Here is a 21612-nt window from a genome sequence, read left to right on the forward strand (position 1 = left end):
GGTCCCCTGGTCCCTAACACCAAAGAATGTGTTCACACCAAAAACAGGTCTAACTCTGACAGCTCCAACCTTGGGGTTGGGATCATGCTGAATAATGAGACTTGGGGTCAAGAAAGCACAGCGACCGAGCCCCATGAAAGAGCAGTCTCAGCACAGGTGAGAGTCCGAAGCAGGGCATTAAACTTCAGGTTCTTGAGTGTGGGATACGGTACATGGACCCTTCCAGACCGTTGTAGACGTGAGAAGACCTGCACAGACTTGCAAACGCATGTCTTTCAGTAAGGGATTTTACCCTCAAAGAAACCAAGTCCATTGTAACGAAGAGGTCATTGCGTTTGCTTTTGAAAACTTCATGAGCAACTTCAGGGAAGATGCTGAGCCTTCTCTTTTGCTCGATGATAGATCATCTGCCTTGCATAATGTCCAGTGGTTATTGAAGAATATTGAGAGAGGAGTAGAGGAAGCAAGACAGTAGAACTGTGTTCTTCGCAAAGTCACTAACTCTAGGGCCAGTCTAGTGGCTTGTGGCTAAGGTGGCTGGATCCCATATGGCTGACTGCATGGTTCAAGTCTTGGACCCAGCAGCCTGAAAAAGACACAGGGCAGGTGTTCATGCATGCCCAAAATTCCAAAAGGAGAATGGAGGAGAAGGGAGTGCAGAGTAACTACCCCTCCCCCGTCTGTCTGTCTGTCTGTCTCTCTCTCTCTCAGAAGCACACATTCCCTGTGTCTGTCTGTCTGTCTGTCTCTCTCTCTCAGAAGCACACATTCCCTACGGCAAAATAAATAAATAAGAAATCAACTGTATGTTACAACTACCCCTTAGAAAGCATGCAGTGTGAGTTTATAAACATCCAATGTTCTAATGCCAACTCAACCACCCCGTGGCCACACCGTCACTCTTCCCCCAAGATGAAAGAATTAATAGTGAGTAAAGGCACTGCGAATCCTGCCACACAGTCCCGCTTACCCATAAACAACATCTTTTTATTAGTGTTGTTCTTTCTTTGTTTATGATAGAGCACACACTAGAGAGAGAACCACTGTCCACAGATTCTCATCACACCGTAACCCCCTTCCTGCAGTCCATGGGATCCTCGGCGCTCACCTGCACGGCAGGCATGTTTCAGGCCCACCAGGCCCACCGTTGCCACGTGAGGGCCAAATTCTCTTGAGCATCCCATTACTGCTGCCCCACAGAGCCAGCCCACAACCGGAACTGTTGGTCTCCTCTCCACTGGGTCACCAGCTTGCTAAAATCCACAGCCTGTTTTGTACTCCCTAAGGGTGTCACCAGAAGTCAACCACGTGCTCCTGACTGGAATACAAGGTGACATTGATGGGGCAGTACCACAGCCAGCAACACCTCCATGCCCATTGGACACACCACATGTGTACAGAAGATACCTCCATTTACCTATGGTGAAAGGGATACGCAGCAAAAGCAATAAAATATCTCTCGGCGAGGAAATGCCCATACTTAACAAACATTTACCTATGGTGAAAGGGATACGCAGCAAGGCAATAAAATATATCGGCGAGGAAATGCCCATACTTAACAAGGCCACTGCCATCCAAGCTGTCCTTCAAGGGGATCATAAAATAAAAACGATTTAGTGCCATGGGCCATAGGACAAGAGAAAAGGCAAGCAGGAGACTTATGGAAGAATGACAGAGGCAGGACGTGAATGTGACAGTCCGCAGTAGAATCTTTTTGGTTATTGTCCAGTGACGGGAGGGGAAAGTCGTGAGTTTTCCAAACACAAATGGGAAGTCAAATATTCAGGTTCTAAACGGGTAAAACTGTACCACGAAACCACAGGCAGGGAAGCACGTTCAGTGGGGCCAGGCCACGTGGGAAGGCGGGCCATGGGGCGCCATCACTCAGCGGTGACAGTTCCCCAAAGCGAGTCGCCTTTGTTCTAACTGGTACCTCAGACAAACCACACTGGTACCCAACCGTTCTGCAGTCTCAGCTGGAGTGCTTCGAGGAGGCCCGGGAAGGTGGCCTAACCCACCTGACTAAAGCAGACAGCACGTTGTAGGTGAAGACGGAGGCGAAGCCACGACTGAGGAAGACTACCTCTCAGTTCACGCCAAGAACCAAAGCTGACTGCATGTCCAGTGGTAATGACTGCAAATGGAGATGATGCATTTCCTGACTTCACCAAAGAACTGGCTACATCTTCACTTTTTCTTAGGGATTTCAGTTAAAATGTGATGCCCCAAGGACTTACTGAAGCCTCTGAGCTTACCGAGCCAGAGAGCTCACGCGTCCTTTGAGTTCGTCCGCGTACTTTTTGCATTTTTCCTCTCTTCCTCATTAAGCAGGAGGGCTGCCCAAACTCCCCCCAATCTCAGGGCTACCTCTTAAGTCCGCTATCCTAAGCTTTCTTTGGGCTGGGAAGCCAGATTGTCACGTGTGCACAGAGAGAAGCGCTCCCTGAGGGCTCAGAAGCTCCCTCGCGTGTCCTGCACGTGTTGGGTGACACTTGCTGACCATCAGCGGTGATGGCAGCCGAGTGGGCCAGGCAAGCACTCTCTGGATAAAACTGTAACTGATCCCCATCCCAGCCAGAGCACCTCAGGGGAACCCGCCCTGACAAAACACGCATCTTCCTGGCCTGGGTTCCTGCTCACCTAGACAGATGTATAGCTGAGCTGGCCAGATCTACCCCAGCACTCACACACTGCAGTCGAAGCCGCCATGGCGACACTGCTCCGCCATGCACACGCCACAGAGACCTCGCAACCATCCATTCTCGAGAGCCTTACCCTTTGCAAATCAAGAATAAATGCACTGCAAAACCAATCCAAATACACAAATAGAAAACAGATCGTCCCTGCAACAACACATTTTTCTAGTCCTCCAAACTGTGCGCTCTCCCCACACAGAACTCCGCGGTTGCTCTCCGGTTCTTTATTTTGTTCTTACGCTGACTTCCATTTCAAAGAATCCGCTAACCACCACAGGCCCTCACAACCTCTTCCCCTGACCACACAGCCTCATGCTGAAACAGCAAGTCCTTCGTGCCCAGCCAGTTCTGTTCTTTTGATCGACGGCAAGAGGATGCCATGGGCACACCTGTGGTTAGCTTTCTTCCCTGAGTTCACAGGTAAACCTGCCAGCAAACTGGCGTCACCAGCAGCTCCTGAGGGAAGGGGTCGGGGACGGCCGGGCATGTGAGATAACATGCACAGGCACTTGCTGTTCAGAGGACAGCTGGCCCTGTCCAAGTCAGTCCCCAGTGCTTTTAAAGAAGCCCTTATTTTGAAAGAGTATTACAAAGAGTCTTCAGTTTTTACATTACTCTGGGCAACTGCTGATTATTTTTGCCTCTTATTTTGCTTCTCCTACTCCAAGTTGAAAAAGGCTTTCCAAGGTATTCTGGCCCGAGACTATGCTGGGCAAACTCGTAAAAAACCTGATTTGCAGGAGAGAACCGCAGATCCGCGTCGGAAGGCTGGAGAAAGCAATTCCCCTGCGGAGCCGGGAGATGGCCTAACCACCACCACGAAAGCCCTACTCGATGCGAAGAGCTAAGTCTGTGAGCCTGGACTTGGAATTAGTAACAAAATGTCCGAGTCCTCCCTCCGTGGCCGACGACCCAAATTTCCTCACATTAATTCAAGATGTGAGTTAGCGGTACAGCACATAAATCCCTTCCAGATGAAAACGGAAAAGAAATGTAACAACACCGAAAAGAACAAAATAGACCTTTCAGTTCCAAGCGAGGCAGGCCAGGCTGGACAGGAGGCGATTCCCCGAGTTCAGCCACAAGCCAGGCTGAGGCACCGTTCCCAAACTCACCACACCAACACCTTCCTCAGGCTTCCGACTGCCGTCCAGCCGCCTCTGGGTAAGATGTTAAAAGGCAGATGGGGCAGAGCCAGCAGGTGGCACGGCAGTTAAGGCACTGGACTCCGATACTGGAGACTGCAGTTCAAGTCCCGGACCAGGTGTTTAAAATCATGCTCTGTGTGTGTGTGCAGGCATGTGTGCCCAAGATCTCAAGAGGAAACTGGAGAAGGGATTGCGGCATGGCCATCCTCTCTGCAGGGGTAACTTCTCATTTCCCCCTGTCTCTCTCTCTCCAGCAAGCACCCTAAGGCAATACATCTTTAAAAAAAAACATAATAGATGTGATAAGGGGACAGATGAAGAGGAGGCACGCTGTCAGTCCAGCTCTTCTTCTCATGTTCAATGTAAAATGCACTTCCCAAACCCGTGCCATGCAAAGGGTCTGTAGGCAACGTACAAACAAGCCCGAAACGCGCTCTTCAGAGTTCGCTACCCTAGGGTTACCTGTGATTACGTGCACTCTCCAATGTCACACTCTTCAGAGTTCGCTACCCTAGGGTTGCCTGTGATTACGTGCACTCTCCAATGTCGCAGAAGTGAGAGTTCGCTACCCTAGGGTTGCCTGTGATTACGTGCATTCTCCAATGTCACACTCTGCAGAGTTCGCTACCCTAGGGTTGCCTGTGATTACGTGCATTCTCCAATGTCACACTCTTCAGAGTTCGCTACCCTAGGGTTGCCTGTGATTACGTGCACTCTCCAATGTCGCAGAAGTGAAGCACCATGTAAATATTTTGCTTGCTACATGTCTGTCCCACAGTCAGAAAGACACTGTCATGGACCCACTAGTAACATCATAGCTGGATTCATCTTAATGGAAATTGTCTTCCCAAATAAAAATATCAAATGACTTTTTTTTTTTTTAAAAAAAAGAGAATTTTTGTTATAGGGTGTGTACACACACCGACGAGACAGAGAGAGAGAGAGAGAGACAGAAAATGAGAAATCACCCCCCAGGGCATTGGCCACACCACAGTCCCTTCTCCATTCTCTTCTCGGGATTTTGGGTGTGCACGCGCGTGCGCGCGCACACACACACACACACGCCTGGCATAAGTTTTAATCCGCCACTGGGTCTGGTCTTCAAACTGCAGTTGACTATGTGGGGTGTCCAGTAACATAACCATTACGCCATCTGCTGGTCCCTCAAATGACTTCTAATACTGAGACGATTGTGAGGCAGGTTTCAGAAACTTACCAAGAATATACCAGAACAACCAGTTATTTTCATAATACTAATAATTTTTTTTTTTTCTGATTCAAGAAGGTGGAGAAATCACATTGGTAGTCAAAATGACAATCTTGTAAACGGACTTGTTCGTGAACACAGAAGCTTTGTTTGGCTGTGCTGTGCTTGGGGTGAAGGGGTTTGAGAGGTTACTAAATTACCATGTTCTGTATTCTCCTTTTAGACATCATCAGAAGACAGCTAACGTCTTACGAGTAATCGTAAAGCTAGATCAGAAATGGCTTCCAATATGAAACCCAAACCTAGCAAAACTAAATTTAGTATGACAGACAGTGGTGCAGCTCATTTATACATGTTTATGCTACGGCTGTGGTTAAAAAAAAATAAAACATCTTGAGAGGTCGAAATCTGACACAAAATCATATAGCACACAAAAAAGAAAGAGGTGCATTCGTGAACCCCTCCTTGGGTATGGATGCTGTCACCAAGCAGACAACTTCCCAAACGTGCACTTTCTTTCTAAATGTGCACTTGCTCAGTTTGATTAGCATGAATTGGAAAGACAGAAAGGAGGGCAAAAGAGAGTCCACAATAAGCAAGGTAGTCCCCTGTACCCATTCCCCGACTGATACATGGCAAAGTATCACTTGCTAATTTATTTTCCCATAAGCAAGGTAGTCCCCTGTACCCATTCCCCCACTAATACATGGCAAAGTATCACTTGCTAATTCATTTTCCCCATTTAAAAACAAAACAAAAACAAAAACAAAACAAAACTCTTGCCTTCCTGATCCATGCTGGCTTTGAAAGGTAAACTTTTTATTTTTGGAGAGGTTTTTGCAATAGGGCACGTGCACTCACCACAGAGAGAGACAGAGAGATAGAAAGCGAGAAATCACCCCCCAGGGGAGATGGCCACGCCACAATCCCTTCTCCTCCATTTTCCTCTCGGGATCTTGGGCATGCACGCACATGCGCCCAGTGTGAGTTTAAGCCACTGGGTCTGGGACTCGAACCATGGTCAACTACATGGGAGTCCCAGCGACATAGTCATTACGCCATCTGCTGTTCCAGAAAGGTAAACTTCTTGACTGATGTGTCAAAACCTAGAGACTCTGAAAATGGTGGTCATTTTTAACCTTCCCAGCAAAACCGCAAGCAGCTTTTTCACACTGACTATGGAAATCTCAACAGCATTAATACAAGGCGGGAAAACGACAGAAACACCACGCAATCTTCCTGACGTCTGAAATGCTGGGAAAAGCTGCTCAACCGTCCACAGCACCTGACCCTACCACTTCCCTGCCACTGTGGGAATCTGACTTTCCTTCCCCTTCCCAGTAACACTACACTGCGCGTGTGACCCTGACGCGGGGCACAGTCACGGGACCTGAGCGACCGTGGTGGCTTTCATGCTGCTCCATGCTCACTTCTGCCCACTTCAGAGGCGGCCAGATGGAAACCTCTGTACAGGCACATACTCCACTTGGCTTTTCTGAAAACCAATCATGCAAAAAAAAAATCTGAAGAGGAACTAAGAACTGTTACTACAATTTTCAAAGTATACCTGCTAAAAACAGCTCAAAGAACCAGCACGTTAGTTACGCACACACACGCACACACAGTGGAGAGCCTGCAGTACTGAGTGCTGGAAAATAGGAGTTCTAATCTGAGGTTTGCCAATAATTCACTCTGAAATGGAACAATTACTTTCTTCTTTCATAAAACCGACAAGATTACACATTAGCCCAGGGTCTGCTTTGAACAGGCTATGTTACAAACACCAATTGCCTATGGTGTTTGTTTAATACAGATTAAATTCAAGCAAAAGAAAACTCCAAAACCCTATTAAGTTTCCCTCCCTTGTTTGACTATAGCTTGAGCTTTCTGCGGAAGAGGGAGGAAGACTCTAAGTAAAAAGTTAAAAAAAAAAGTACTGAGTATATCGTGCTAGTAATCACTGTGCTTTGAAGCCAGCGAGATCTAATTTTACAGCTGAGTTCTACACAGCTGTGCGAGACAGACTCTTGCCATGGCTTGCCACTTGAATGAAAAAAGGAGTGGTGATCATTGTTCATGCAGAAAACCCTCTCGAGACGTTAGCGGTCCCTGGAGGTATGTGCCCAGCCGACTGGTGGAGGCACACACAGTCTGGAATTTGCCCTTCTTGTCTGATATGTGTTCATTAGTGACGCGCAATCACAGTTGTCTGAAAAAGTTCTTAACCGTAAGAACATCCTTGCTTTTTGCCTCCAATTATAAGCATGTGAGATTTAGCTGGGAACGTTTCAGTCCACAGAGAGATCCTGTGAAGTGGTGTCTTTTAGATGAAAAACAACACTCCAGATAAAAACATATACCCATAAATGGTTTCTGCAATTAAAAGCAAGCATTCACTAGGCTCTTGAGAGGAGGAAGGATGTGAAGCAGCTTCGATACAGGCCCTGCCTTCGAGAATCTACAGACGCGGTTTTTAAAAAAATTGCTTTTGCTTGGGACCAGCAGTTAGCATAATGGCTATGTTGCTGGACTCCCATGTAGTTGATCGCAATTTGAGCCCCAGACTTGGTGGCTTAAACTCACGCCGGGTGCATGTGTGTGCGTGCCCAACATTCCCAGAGGAGAATAGAGGAGAAGGGATTGTGGTGTGGCCATCCCCCCTGGGGGTGATTTCTCACTTTCTGTCTCTGTCTGTCTTTCTGGTGAGTGCATGCACCCTATAGCAAAAACCTCTCAAAAAAAAAAAAAATTGCTCCTGCTTAACTAAATTTGCAAAGCACTGTGTATCTGAACTCACAACTGCAGTGAGGAAAAGTATCATTTCCTGGGGAGGAAAAAGTCACCTATATAAAAGGATTACATGTAAAAATTATGTGTAATTAGGGGGACTAGAAGGTGGCATGGTGGTGAAAGAGCTAGACTCCTACATGGCACAGTGCAGTTCAAGTCCCAGCCCTGGAGGGTTGAAAATTGCACCGCGTGCATGTGCATGTGCATGCATGCCCAAAACCCCAAGAGGAGAATGGAGGAGAAGGGACTGTGACATGGCCATCCCCTGCAGGGACTTCCCACTTTCCCTCTCTCTGTCTCTGTCTCTCTCTGTGCCCCTCTCTCTCTCTGGCAAGCTCTTGTGTCCTATGATAAAAACCTAAAATAAATAAATGAAAATAAAAATGAGGTATAATTTGAAGCTGCTTCCATGACCCCTGGTAATGTGCAAAGCATGCTGCCACAGCACCCCCACATACCCCAAACTGTCACAGAAATGTAACTCTGAGCAGAAGAGAAGACATCGCCAATTGCACACGCTCTGGACCTCAGCGCCACATCCTTTCATGAAACAGGCTGGTTCTGCAACTGAGGACTAAGAGAAAAAGGAGTTTAGCTACAAAAACATTTACCAACCAAAGGCCGGCTTGTTCTGTTCTCATGTGTAAATGCGTTTGCAGATGTAATGCGGTGTTTTCATGAGAACACCCAGCCTCCGAATGTACCTGTTCCCACTGAATCTCAGCCCCTCACTGACGCGCCCAGGACGACAGCTCCCATCCCCCAGGACGCATTCCAAAGCTGCGAGCCCTGTGTGCACAGGTGCTCACGCCACCCTGTGCCTACACTTCACCCAAGGAGGACAGCAACTATGTTCAGTGAAATTTGGAATCTCGCACATATTCCTTTGTGTCTTTTCCTACGAGACAGTAATAGAAAGACTAGAGAACTGAGGTCGAGAGTAAGAAAGGCCACCCTATAATAAGCTCTCCATAATTCCAAGCTGCACGAGGAGGTGGCAAAAGGTGGCAAGTCCGAAGACCCCCTGCCCTCCTTCTCAGCACCGGAAACTCAGACCTTACCCAGTACCCGGGCACCACCACCTGGCTGGCACACCCCCGCAGTTTGACAGGTCCCGCTGCTTTTCAGGATTGTGGTTCAAGGAGTTTCTATGTACACTCTCAGTCTCACTTCCTGTGTCGGTCATGAGTGACGCGGGCACTTGAACGCATGAGTTTCAGGTTCCTCTTTAATAAGATCCAAAATGCACTTTATTATTGTTTCCAGAGATCTTTTAGGAATTAAATTCTCATTCGTATATCAATCCATGAAGCTAACCATCAATACATAACACCTTTTTTTAAAAAAAATAAAGTAGTTTATTCCATGAGCAAAAGAGACAAGAGAGTAAGGCAGAAAGAGAGACAGCACCCCCCAGGGTCTCCATGCCGCCATCCGCGCTGCACATCAGCCCGCCCCAGATCATGCACACGTGTGCCCGGGGAAGTCTGTGGACGCTAACGAGGAACCTCCCGTGTGGGTCGGGCCTCACAGAGCATCACGTGTTACCACGGTCTTGCCCCCACGACACCCTTTAATAGGTGGGAAAATGTGTTTTTAAGTACCAATCGGGTGCTTTCCAAACACTGCGGAGGAGAACCTCTGGGGCTGCGATTTCAGACTGCGGGCCTCGATGTTCTTGTACTTATCTAAAACGCCTCCCGGGATCCATATGGAGCGGTCTGTACTCGCCACTTGCAGACCAGGAACTAAGGCTAAAGAGGTTCAAGACTTCATCCAAGGAGGTGCAGGTGGGAAGTGGCGGGAAGAGGTCAATGAGCTCTTAGCAGACAGTAACATCTAAGAGTCTGACCAGGGCCAGCCCTTCGCCGTGGGCCTGACACCCCGAGGGTGACAGCCTAGGTTTTAAGACCTGTGCATCAAGGGCCAGATCCCACATGACTCATGGTGGTTTGAGTAATTCCTGCTACATGAAACTCACACTGTGCACATATGCGTGCATGCCAAAAATTCTAACAGGACAGAGAAGTGGAGAAGAAGAGGCTTTGGGGGAAGGGGTGACTTCTCCTTCCCTCCAGCTTGCTCGCTTGCTCTCTTGTGCCAGTGCATGTGTCCTCTGGCAATAAAATAAATACATACATAAAAAGTAGCCAAAAACAAAACACCACTGGAAGAACGGACGTAAAACTTAAAGGCTGGTAAGTTTGGAAGGTTAGATAAAATGAGCACATGGCCCAACACTGGAAGGAACCCAGGGCAACTCTCAAAGAGACCTGGGAGAGTGCATCTCCACTCCCTCCACACAGGCAACGGGCTCAGTTCTTGGTGTGTCTTTACCAAGAAAGCCATTTAATGTGAGTTTTGAGGGGTTTTATTGTTTTGTTTTGTTTCTGTTTTTGTTTGCTCGGGGTTTTTGCTAGAGAGCCTGCAGATCCACCAGATAGAGGCAGAGCAGAAGAGGAGAAGCATCCCTCCACGGGGCATGGTCACACACATCCCTTCTCTATCACACCCTCGTTTTGGGGCATGCACAAAGTATTTCTCAAGCTGCCAGGTCCAGGGTTTGAAATACACAGTTGGCCATGTGGAATCTGGCTGCCTAACCAACAGGTCACAAAGCAGCCCAAGATTTAATGATTTTTAAACCACTTTTTAAAATAGCTTGAGAAAGGTTTAGCAAATCCATATTACTACTTAGGTTAGATAGTTTAAGAAAGAAAAGAAAATTAGAAACTGTATTATAAACTACTGAAGTTACGGGGGCTAGCAGGTGGCTTGGTAGTTAAAGTATTGGATTCCCACATAGCTGACCACGGTTCTTGTTCCGGACTGGAGACTTGAAAATCACACCAGCTTCATGTGCATGCATGCCCAAAATGCTGAGAAGAGAATGGAGAAGAAGGGATTAAGGCATGGCTTTCTCCACGAGGGGTGATTTTTTCACTTTCTCTATCATTGTCTCTCTCTCTCTCTGGTGAGTGCATGCACCCTATGGCAAAAAAAACTTTAAAAAAAATATCTACTAAAGTTGTATTTTGTTTTGATCTTAATGAGAGTGCCATGACTGAACACAGTGCAAAATTCTTTCACAAAGGACAACTTAGCAAATTGATGAGAAGATTGCTAGAACAGTATCTTTGGTAGCAGGCGTTTTAAGGTTATTATTTTCTGAAATAACTATTGGAAAACAAGTTGGAGGCTTCTCTCCTTAACAACAACAGAAAAAAACAATCCAAAGGGATTTAGTAAAACATACCCTATAAAATAAAATCAAACAAAATGACGTGAACAAAGACAATCAACCATTGTTTTAACATGTATTTATCACGCAACCCACTTTGTGCCCGGTACTTTACTGAAATTCTAAGAGTCAAGAAGCAAAGGCATTAAATAAAGGCATCTAGAAATAAAGACATAGAAATAACAACACTATGGTGAAGTGTAATGTAGGTTGAGCATCCCTAATCCAGAAATTTACACTCCAAACTGTGCAAACATGCCCCACTTTTCAGGCACTGACAGGACGCTATAGTTGAAAATTCCAAACCTGACCTCGGGTGATGGGTCACAGTCAAAACACTGCAACACAAAAATAATGTATAAAATTACTTTCAGAATATGTGCATAAGGTATATGCAAGACTAAATTAATTTCATGTTTAGACTTGAATCTCTTGGGGCCAGCTGGTGGAGTGGTGGTGAAGGCATTGCAGTCCCACATGGCCGACCATGGTTCAAGTCTCAGGCCTGGAGACTTGCTTTCTCTCTCTCTCTTTCTCTCTAGTGAGTACACATGCCCTATAGTAAATTAAATCATAGTAATAATAATAATAACATTTTAAATTAAATAATCCTTAGACTTGAAACTCTTATCTTCCAAAATATGTATATGTAAATATTCCAAAATCTTAAAAAAACAATCCAAAACACTCCAAAACATTTAGGATAAAGGTTACTCAACTAGCACCAACAATGAACTATGATGGCCACTTCTGATGAAACCACACAGACCAACAGACCTCTGAGCACTATGGAACCTTCATCTGAGATAAGCCCCAATGTCTAAATTTGGTTTCCCAGCTGTGGCCTCTTTTCCAGTCTTTGAAATCTGACAAGTGTTACAGAAGGTGAATTTGTCTTCAAAACAGGCTCCCCTCCTTTAATCTTCATTTCTGATCAGCCAGGAGGATACTAAAATTATTTCCTTAATCATCTTGCGTAGAGTTCTACACACTCAGTTTTGTTTAATTGAATAGATGTTATGGAAATGTCCCTAACTTGATTGGCACCATCAAACACAACTGATGTTTAGCCAATGAATTCTCACATATGCATGCGCGGATTTCTAACCCTAAGCAATCTAGGTGCTGATTCAAATTTATTTTATTCAAAAATATATATATGATCTCCCTCCATGGAGGGAAAAATAATAGCATATGCTACAGTAAAAATCTGCTTAAAAGCATGTTTTTCTAAAAATAAGTTCTTTGAGAATCATTACAGCCAATGACATTCTCGTAAGCAAGTATGTATTTCATTTAACATAATATCAGGTGTTGCAGAGCCAAGAAGGGACTGAAACAGAAAATTCACAGAAATGACAACATCTACAAAGAAACAAATGAACAGGTGCAAGACACTTTCATGTTAGGAAACATCTATTTACTCTTTTAGACTAGCCCATTATGATAAGATTTTAATGTGAAATATGCATGCAATCACATTACTGATTGAGGCTAAATTGTGAGAACACAAAAGGCAGAATATTCTAGAAGAAATATTTTTTTTCATGGATTAAAAAGGAAAAAACCTGCCATACCAAAGACCATTAAAGAGATTTGTTTTAATTAATAAACAAAAAATTATAGTTGGTATATAAAAGGTTTATATGCAAGTAGAGTGTTTTGAAAGCATGGTGGCTTGCCTATATTCGAAACATTTCCAATAAACAATAATGACATTAATTTTTGCTAATAGAATTTGTTAAGAAAAAGTAAGGGTGCTGTGTCCTTTTATTTACTGAATGCTTATTTAGGTTCTACTCTGAGTAAGACACTCTTTTGTGCAAAATTTATGCAAATGCTAAATTGAAGAAGTCCATTAACAGGTTTCTACATGTTGATAGAAAAATCGTTTTAAACTTCAACTGTACTAGAAAGAGGCATGTTCTCCAAGTCAATGTGAACATCTCTCCTGATGTGGTAAGCAAGAGACACAGGAAACACTTTTCATGTAACATTACTAGTGAACTCACAGAGAAGCACAGGAATGAAAAAGACCAGCAGGATTCCTAGTTATGATGTCATGGACCCCACGAAGGGTCTACGGAATGGCAAAGGGCCCTCCCGTTCACACTTGGGAACTGCTGTTTCACATTTGCAGTTTTGTATGTAAAACTATAAGACATATTTCAAGTCACTTTGACAGTCTGTACTTCGAACACATGACAAAGAACACGTTAATCCAGATGAAGGTGTGTCCCAGTTCTGTCATGGATTTCTCCCTCCAGGACTTTTTGCTGTGCTCTTTAAAGCCAAGTTTGCGCGGGCCAGCCAGTGACATGATGGCTAAGGCAGCTGGATCCCACATGGCTGACACACGGTTCAAGTCCAGATTCCGTGGACTGGAAACATCCCAAGTGCCTGTGCAAGCATGCCCAAAACCCCCAAAGAAGGAAGAAATGGAGGAGAAGGGGCCGTGACATAACCAGCCCCAATCGGGGGTACCTTTCCACTCTCCCTCGCTCCCTCTGTCCTTTCCAGAGAGTACATGTGCTCTCTGGAAAAGTTTTTAAAATAAAGAAAAGAGCAATGTTTGTGAAACAAATTCATTTGGTAACTCTTTGGAAACACAGAGAAGCAGACTGCCTTCAGGGATAAGGGGAAGCAAGCACTTGCTCTGAGCCTGTCAGCCAACCAGCACGCGGGGAGGAGAGGGGCTGGACCCCGTAAACCCCATGTATTAGATGGGGCTTCCCGTCCAGTCCTATAACACCTATAGTCACTGGCCCTAGGTTCAAAGCAAATGATCAACGCCAAGGAAGTAAAGCCAAATGTCACCGTGTTGCCACTCCCAAGTAAGAATCGTGTCTGTTCTGATCACGGGGCCTTCATTCACTGCTCAGCCAGCCCGCCTTTAACCCAGCCACGATGCGAACGTGTATGTTCTAGACTTACTCATTTACTTAGAGCGTTCATCAAGGAATCCAAAAGGGGTTTCCTAAGGCATAAGGAAAACTTTTCAAATGAGAACCTCAATTCTAACACAAACAGTGACTCCAAAGAAGCTGGAATCCACTTTGTAAAGCGATGAATTCGTGAGATCCGAATATGCCCAGCTAATTGATTTGCATTCAACATCGGTTAAGTGAGAGACTTCCCTTTCATTTTTAAAAATAGATTTAACAACATATTCATTTTCCACTGGCCACTATAAATAAATGGAACTCCAAAATATCTTCTTTGCAAGGGCATTCTAGCTAGTCGTTGTCAGCCTGACCCGGAGTGGAATGTGTTTCCGAGGCCGAGAGGGCATTGTGTGCTGGTGGGAAACCACTTCTCATAAACCTCCCATTCAGCGGCCGCAGCATAATAGGTACTCACACAGGAAGCCGGCGCCCAGAGCACCTCTGCTGCTTCAGAGCCCTCTCCGAGGCAGCCAGGACGCGAACAGCTTCCAATGCCATGTTCACAGCCCCGAGCTGCCTGCACGAAAGCGTCAACAAAGATAGTGCTGTTCACCACCCACGTCCCTCCCAAGGAGAAAGGGAGACAGCTACTTCCGCTCATTTTTCTAGATCATTTCTCAGATCATCACGTGAATAAGCAAAAGAAAACATACCATAAAGCCATGAACTTTTTCTGAAATACACTGGAAAGCCACCCAGCAGTGTGACGCTTAGGATGGCTGGATCCCACATTGCCAACGGCTCAGTTTATAGCCCCCCACCTGGCAGCTTGAAGAACATGCCAGGGCCATGTGCCTGCCTGCCCGAACTCCTGAGAAGAGAGGATGAATATCCCCGCCACCCACTCTGGGGTATAGGGGTACTCTCTCACATTCGCACTCTTCAGCAAGTACATGTGCCCAACAGTAAAAAAATAATTGTATGCACACAAATTGTCCCAAAAAGCTATAGCTTTTCTAAAGCCACCAGAAAGAAGTTAATGTTGAATAAACACTTTCAAAAAACTCAAAAACTCCAAATGTCACTGCATTCTCTCCACTAAAAATTGTGGCTCCTTAAGTATTGACCATTGTGTTTAACTGCAAAGAGAAAAAAAATAATGCAACTCCTCAAATGGGAAAAAGCACGGTCCGCGGTATTGTGTTACAAATGAGTTCTGCACAACTAGGTGTGAGACATCATGACTGTGTACACATGCCACGAATTTAGTCCTGCAGGGGATACATGTCATTAATAAGCAGATTTTATTAATTCAGTACTAAACTACTAACCTAAGGATTTGACGTTTTCCTCTGTACTTGAGCATGCAAAGACATACAAGCTGGCTCTCAAAAATGTGATTAAGTTCTCAATACCCCCGTTTCTCAATCTGCAAAAGAAAACCAACAGTCATTTCCTTTGGTACTATTTTAATGCCATTGAATAATTTAATGATACTTGGGCAAAAGGCAAGTCTTCTGGCTTGTCTTCTTTCTCATAATCCTTCATTGCGCATAGAAACAAAGACTGTCCCAGTTAACACCTACATTCAAGGGTGTATTAAAAGGCTACTTAAACAGCTGCTGTTACATAAAAATTATCCGCGTCCATGTCCATCACAAACAATGTCACTAGTTTCAGAAAGTCGCTTGTTCAACACAGAAAAAGCCAGACATGCCACAGTGAACTGTGTAGCACACGATGTTAGTGATGTGCACGCAGCAGGCACTTGGGTGTATACACATTTCTGGGACTGAACTGAAACAGGACCAGAACGCTGACCATGGTGAACCCATGAATAACACTGGGTCGTCAGAAAAGTCATGACACATTTTTACATCGAAAAACATGTCATGATATTCCCATCAAGCCAGTCAAAGGATGAGCTTTATTTTTCCTTCTTCCTTATTTTTAAAGTATCTTCAATAAGCATCTATAATTTTTTTAAAGAATTATTTATTTAGTTTTATTTATTCATTCATTCATTTCAACAGAGAGAGACAAACAGAGAGAGAGAGAAGGGAAGTGAGAAAGTAAGGTACCAGGTCCAGGACTAACCGTGGTCGGCCATGTGGGAGTGTCCAGCACCTTAACTACCATGCCACCTGCTGGTCCCCAGTATCTATCATTTTTAAATGATGAACGTTAACTTTTAAAAAAATAACCACCCCATTCACTTGACTTTGCACCATGTGATGATTTAAAATTTTGTGATGAAAGAAATACTTTGAAACCACCATAAGACAAATTAGACCGAAAGGATCTAGGATTTTCCACGCCTCACAGAACGACTCTAACTGTGGAACACAACAGTGGAAGGACACCTGTGGGTGGGTAAGAGGTTTGGTAACGTCAACAAAAGCAGCCCTCGGGTCACACTGGCGTGTAATCCCTAGATTCCACACACTCACCAAGACCAACCCAAACAGCTAAAAGAGAAGCGAAGGGGGAACGGGTTCCACAACCTCACTTCTTTTAGATAACAAGTTCTCCATAAAATCCTCTTCCAACTGCCAAAATAAATCAGGCTTTCTGGGTGGGGCAGTCTCTGTCAATCCAATGAGAATCTGCAACGATAAACCTAATAATAGAATCTGTTACATGCTTACTTAGCTGAGCTAACTACGCTAGTCCCTAACTAGCACAGAGGACGTGAAGCGTTCTTGCTATGCAAGTCCAGGCTGGGGTCAGAGATTTCCCTTTGCGCAGGCTTGCTCTGCAACAGTGGAAAAGTTAAGTACTCATGCTTATCTTTATGGGTTCTCCCCACCCTACTTTCCCTCAACCCAAACCTTCTAAAAAAAAAATACTTGAACCACACTTTTATTTCCATATATCCCTTCATTATAATATAAAAAATATGGGTTCACTCTAGAAATGTGAAAACTGAAAAGTTTAAATCATCCATAAGCCTAAGACTAGGAAGAGCCACAGACAAAACGGTGGCATAGTTCATCTCGATCCTGTTCTTCCTATCCAGGTGCAATGAACAGTGAGAGGGCTACGGTTCACACCAGCCAGGCTAACCTGCCTTTTTTTTTTATTTTGATGATTATCACAATGACACTGAAAGTAAGCAAGAACAAGTTCCTATATCCTATTTTACTTTCTGAGATGGTGGCAAAATCATTCCTTGACCTTGCTTGGCAGAAAGGCGAATAAACCAGGAATAGAGAAGATCACAGCATCCATGAGCCGTGTGCTCCTGGAGGAATAACTTCCTTCCGTATGTTAGGCTATACTGACACGATGCTCTTAGAATGCGCACACATGTTTTAAACACAATAATTAAGACTAGGCTCTATGTGTGCAAGTTTCTGAAAAGTAGTTTTATTTTCTATCTCCTAACATGCAAGAGGTTTTCTGTGAACTGTTCATCAGGGCTTCCTTCACGATTATAAACCCATCCTACCCTCTCCGTAGAACGTATACCAGCCACCAAACTGAATGACGCTTTGTCCCAAAACACTTAACCCTGAGCCTCTAGGTATGTTGTTGCTGGTATAGTTATGAACAGGGCGAGACTGTTCAAATACACGACATCACTTAAATGTCTTAGTACAATGCATGAAGACAAAATCCAGCATGAAACAGTGAGAAATTGGGAGCTCTTTCACCCATATTATGAAGAACTGTGCAGCCAATTACAAACGCTGTAGAAATCAATCTGCTAACGCAGGGAGCTGTGCATGGCACAAGTGTTTATAGGAGAAAACAGCACTTTAACAAAAGGTCTACCCTGTGGTCACTGATGTGTAAAAATTGGAGTATGTTTGTTTTTCACAGTGATTAGAATGAGGTAGGTGGGATGAAGAATTCTTTTACCAGTATGTCCTATTTTTTTTCCTTCAAAGTTTGTTTCTTCTATAAGTGAAAGAGACAGAGAAAGAGAGACAGAGACAGCACCCTAATTGGGTCAACACACCCTGATCCACGCCCATCTTCAGCTAGCACTGGATCATGGACACCACACCCCAAGCACTCAGGGAGGCCTAAGGACACGAACCCAGAACCCTTCCAAGTAGGGGAGCCTGGCGGAGTGCCAAGTCTTACAGCCACCTCAGTCTGGTCCCTGCAGATACTTCCTAATGTTCTTTTTTTTAAAGAGAGATTTTTCCTATAGGGCGTGTGCACTCGACAGAGAGACAGAAAGTGAGAAATCACCCTCCCACGGGGGATGGCCACATGACAATCCCTTCTCCTCCATTTTCCTCTGGGGATTTTTGGGCATGCAGATGCATGCGCTCAGCCTGTGTTTCAAGTCGCTGGGTCCGGGACTTGAACTTCGGTGGACTATGTGGGAGTCTAGCAATGTAACCATCACATCATCTCCTGGTCTCCCTGCTAATTTTTTTTAAATAATGCTTTTAAGAAGGGAGGTGAAGCGTATAGAACAAAGAACATCTTGACAGCAACCTCGTCGTATCTGTCCAATCATCTAATGAAAAGATGAGAAACAGATAACGGTTGTCTGGTAAAAGACAAAACCCCCTGGATGACTTCCCGTACTGGCCACGGGCTGTGGCAGTCATATGGTCTAAGCTATGCACGGTGCCCGCGGTGATGGTGCACAACTGCAATCTACCAGAATCACTTCATGCCTCACAGATGTGACCTGCACTGTATGTGATCAGAGCTCCAGAAAGCTGCTTAGAAACGCAGACCCCTCTAGCCACCTTTGATCTTAACTTGCTTTCCCCCTGTCACTCGAGGCACGGCTGGACCAACGGGAAGTGACGGTGGGGACTCTGCACCTCTGAGAAGCTGTTTTCAGTTTCGGGATATATCAGAGTTCTACTTCTAAAAAAGAACCTTGAAAAGTCCAGTTCTGACTCTTCTGCCTTGTCCGACACCTGAACGTCGATAGGCGACCAGACTGTTCACAACCCGGCATTTTTGTCTCACGACAATATATTGTGCTACGTCCTTGTTAGCTATCCCAGGACTCCCGCTCTCAGTCCTAAGAAAACGTCGATTCGGAGTAACAGAATCACAGGGACGGACAGTCAGAAGTAGGGCTCAGCTGAGTTGAGGGAGGCATGAACTGGTGGGTATTTAAATCCCATTATGAAACGGAGTCTTCCATTGATAAAGCCTGTCCCCTCTGACCCTTCCCTTCCACTGCTCCGGCCAGCCACACAGCAGCCCGGATCAGGAACGGCTCCACTCCCATCTAGATTCGGAAACGCGGGAGCCAATGTGTCCTGCCTAGCTCATCCTACCACCTCCCCTCTGTCCACGGGACCACGCACACAGACCACGGAACTCACGTCTGGAATGACGTTTCCGCAGAGTCCCTGCACACTGACGACGCAGAGAGCAGAAAGCACTCATGCCAAGTGTGGAGCGAGGGTTTCCGCAGGGGAGCAAGGCAGCTCTCCCGCAGTGATGCTCGGGTTAGTCTCCTGGGCCGTGGCGCGAGGAATCGGCTGGGCCTTTGCTTAAAAATGCAGATTCCTAGGGACCAGCAGTTAGTGTACTGGCTATGTCACTGGACTCCCATGTAGTCAATCGCAGTTCAAGTCCTGGACCCGGTGGCTTAAACTCACACCGGGCGCATGTGCATGCGTGCCCAAGATCCCACGAGGAGAATGGAGGAGAAGGGATTGTGGGGTGGCCATTCGCCCAGGGGGTGATTTCTTGTTCTGTCTCTCTGTCTCTTACTGGCGAGCACATGCGCCCTATAGCAAAAACCTCTCCAAAAAAAAAAAAAAAATTCAGATTTCTAATACACAATCACAGCGGTATTAGTCATAACAGTCAAAAAGCAGGAAAAGCCTAAATATCTACCACCCAGGGAATGCCTCCGTAAAATGCAGCACGCCCACGCCGTGGGGACTGCTGAGCAGAAGGCAAGAACACGGACCATGTTCTACCGTGGGGAACCCTGACAACGTCACGCAGAGCCATCTCCTTGGCAGGAAATGTCCAGAACAGGCACACGTTTAGACACCGAGAGGAGCCCCGTGGCTGCCTGGGGCTGAGGGTGCGGTGGGTATAACTACTAACGGTTACAGGGCTTCCTTCAGAAGGACGAGAACGTTCTCAAATGTGACAGTGATGGTCACCCTGACGGCTGTCTAGCCCTGTCCATCTGCTGAAAATGCCAGGCTGCATGCCCTAAGGCAATGCAGTGTGTAAGGCAGTCACTTCTCAATAAACCGCTTAGAAACGTGGGTTCCTCGATGCCGCCTCAGATCTCCTACATCAGACTCTCTGGAAGGAGGCCTGGGTATCACCCGTGAACGAGGGCAGGGCGTGTGGCTGTCCACCAAGCGCTCCAGGAGACATTTTCGTACCCAACACCAAGAGGCTCCACATCACATTCTGAACACTGAGTGTGTCTCCACCCAGACAGACCCCTCAGCAGCCCCCCTACACAAGGCGGCTCCCTCCCCGACCTCTCAGCCCTCCCTCCTAGCCAGCGTCCTGACTGCGGGGGCAGAACCCGCCAGCCTCCCCTTGTTCTCCTCTCCTTCTCCTGTCTAGGCCTCGCTGCTGCTGAGGGTTACCTCGGAATTACTCCGGTTCACAATGGCTTCTGCGAAGAAGCCTTGGGCCTTCCCGGCCTGGAGTGTGAAGTGAGGGTGACGGGCGGCGTAACCACTAGGCTCACTTCCACAGCTGCTACTGGAGCCTCTTTGACAGAGTCACGGAGCGGACGGGCAAACAGACTTCCCTCTAGTCAAGTAAGGAGTGCGTCCTTCTATGTCCTGGCAGCTGTGTCCCCCACTTCCGTGCAGGACAGCGCAGTAACTGAGGAAGAGCTTGCTCCCTGTTTAAGGCTGGGGAAAATATTTCCGTTAAAAGGTCCTCAAGAGCCAACTACAAGGGCCCGCACACGTCAGGGGCTCAAGTCAAGGCACTCCAGGTAACAGGATAAAAGCTACACGGTCCTGAACAGTGCGCTTCGATGACTGCTTTTGCCAAGATAAGTAAATAAAATCCTACATGCGTATATGTAGAACTTCCGGGCCAGCCGTGGCACAGAGGCTAAGGGATCCCACATACTAACCTTGCAGTTGGAATCCTGGCCCAGGAGCTTGAAAGACACACCAAGTACCCATGTACGCATGTCCCAAACCCCAGCAGGATGGAGCAATGGGGAAGGGGCGACAACGTGACTGTACCCCGCTGAGAGGTCCTTCCCTTCTCTTTCTCGTGACTGTACCCCGCTGAGAGGTCCTTCCCTCCTCTTTCTCTAGCAAACATGTACCCTGTGGCAAATTAGATAAGTATCTCCTACTGATAAACATCAGCTTTTTAAAGGAGGTGATCATTTCTATCACATTTTACTAATACAAATATGCATTCCTATATTTCTAGTAAGCATAATGACAGTTACCCCATAATGCTGGAATCAAGAGAATCTAAAGCAAATATAAATATTACGTGCACACACACTTTGGAATATCACAAAACGAGCGAGTAGTTGAGATGACAATGCTATCTCTACATCAAATCTGTCTCCTGTAATTTATAGTATTCCATCAGGTGACTATACATTAATAGAATACATTTATTAGGTCGTCTGAAAAGTCAATCATGTGCATCGAAAAACTGAAAAACACATCATGACTTTTCTTTCTTTTTTTTTTTTTTTGAG

At 45.8% G+C, this 21612-nt stretch overlaps 1 protein-coding gene across 2 annotated transcripts in view; it reads right to left on the reverse strand.

The window, feature by feature from the left end:
- Nucleotides 1-15393, reverse strand: part of FNDC3B (fibronectin type III domain containing 3B) — a 317671-nt gene extending 302278 nt beyond the window's left edge. For both annotated transcript variants that reach the window (XM_027774421.1, XM_014590333.2), the window contains exon 1: nt 15299-15393. The gene's annotated coding sequence lies outside the window, so the exon portion shown is untranslated. The remainder of the gene's footprint in view (nt 1-15298) is intronic.
- Nucleotides 15394-21612: the final 6219 nt, after the last annotated feature.

This window comes from Tupaia chinensis, unplaced genomic scaffold (genome assembly GCF_000334495.1).
Source record: "Tupaia chinensis unplaced genomic scaffold, TupChi_1.0 Scaffold000430_1, whole genome shotgun sequence".
In the NCBI taxonomy this organism is placed as follows: Eukaryota; Metazoa; Chordata; class Mammalia; order Scandentia; family Tupaiidae; genus Tupaia; species Tupaia belangeri.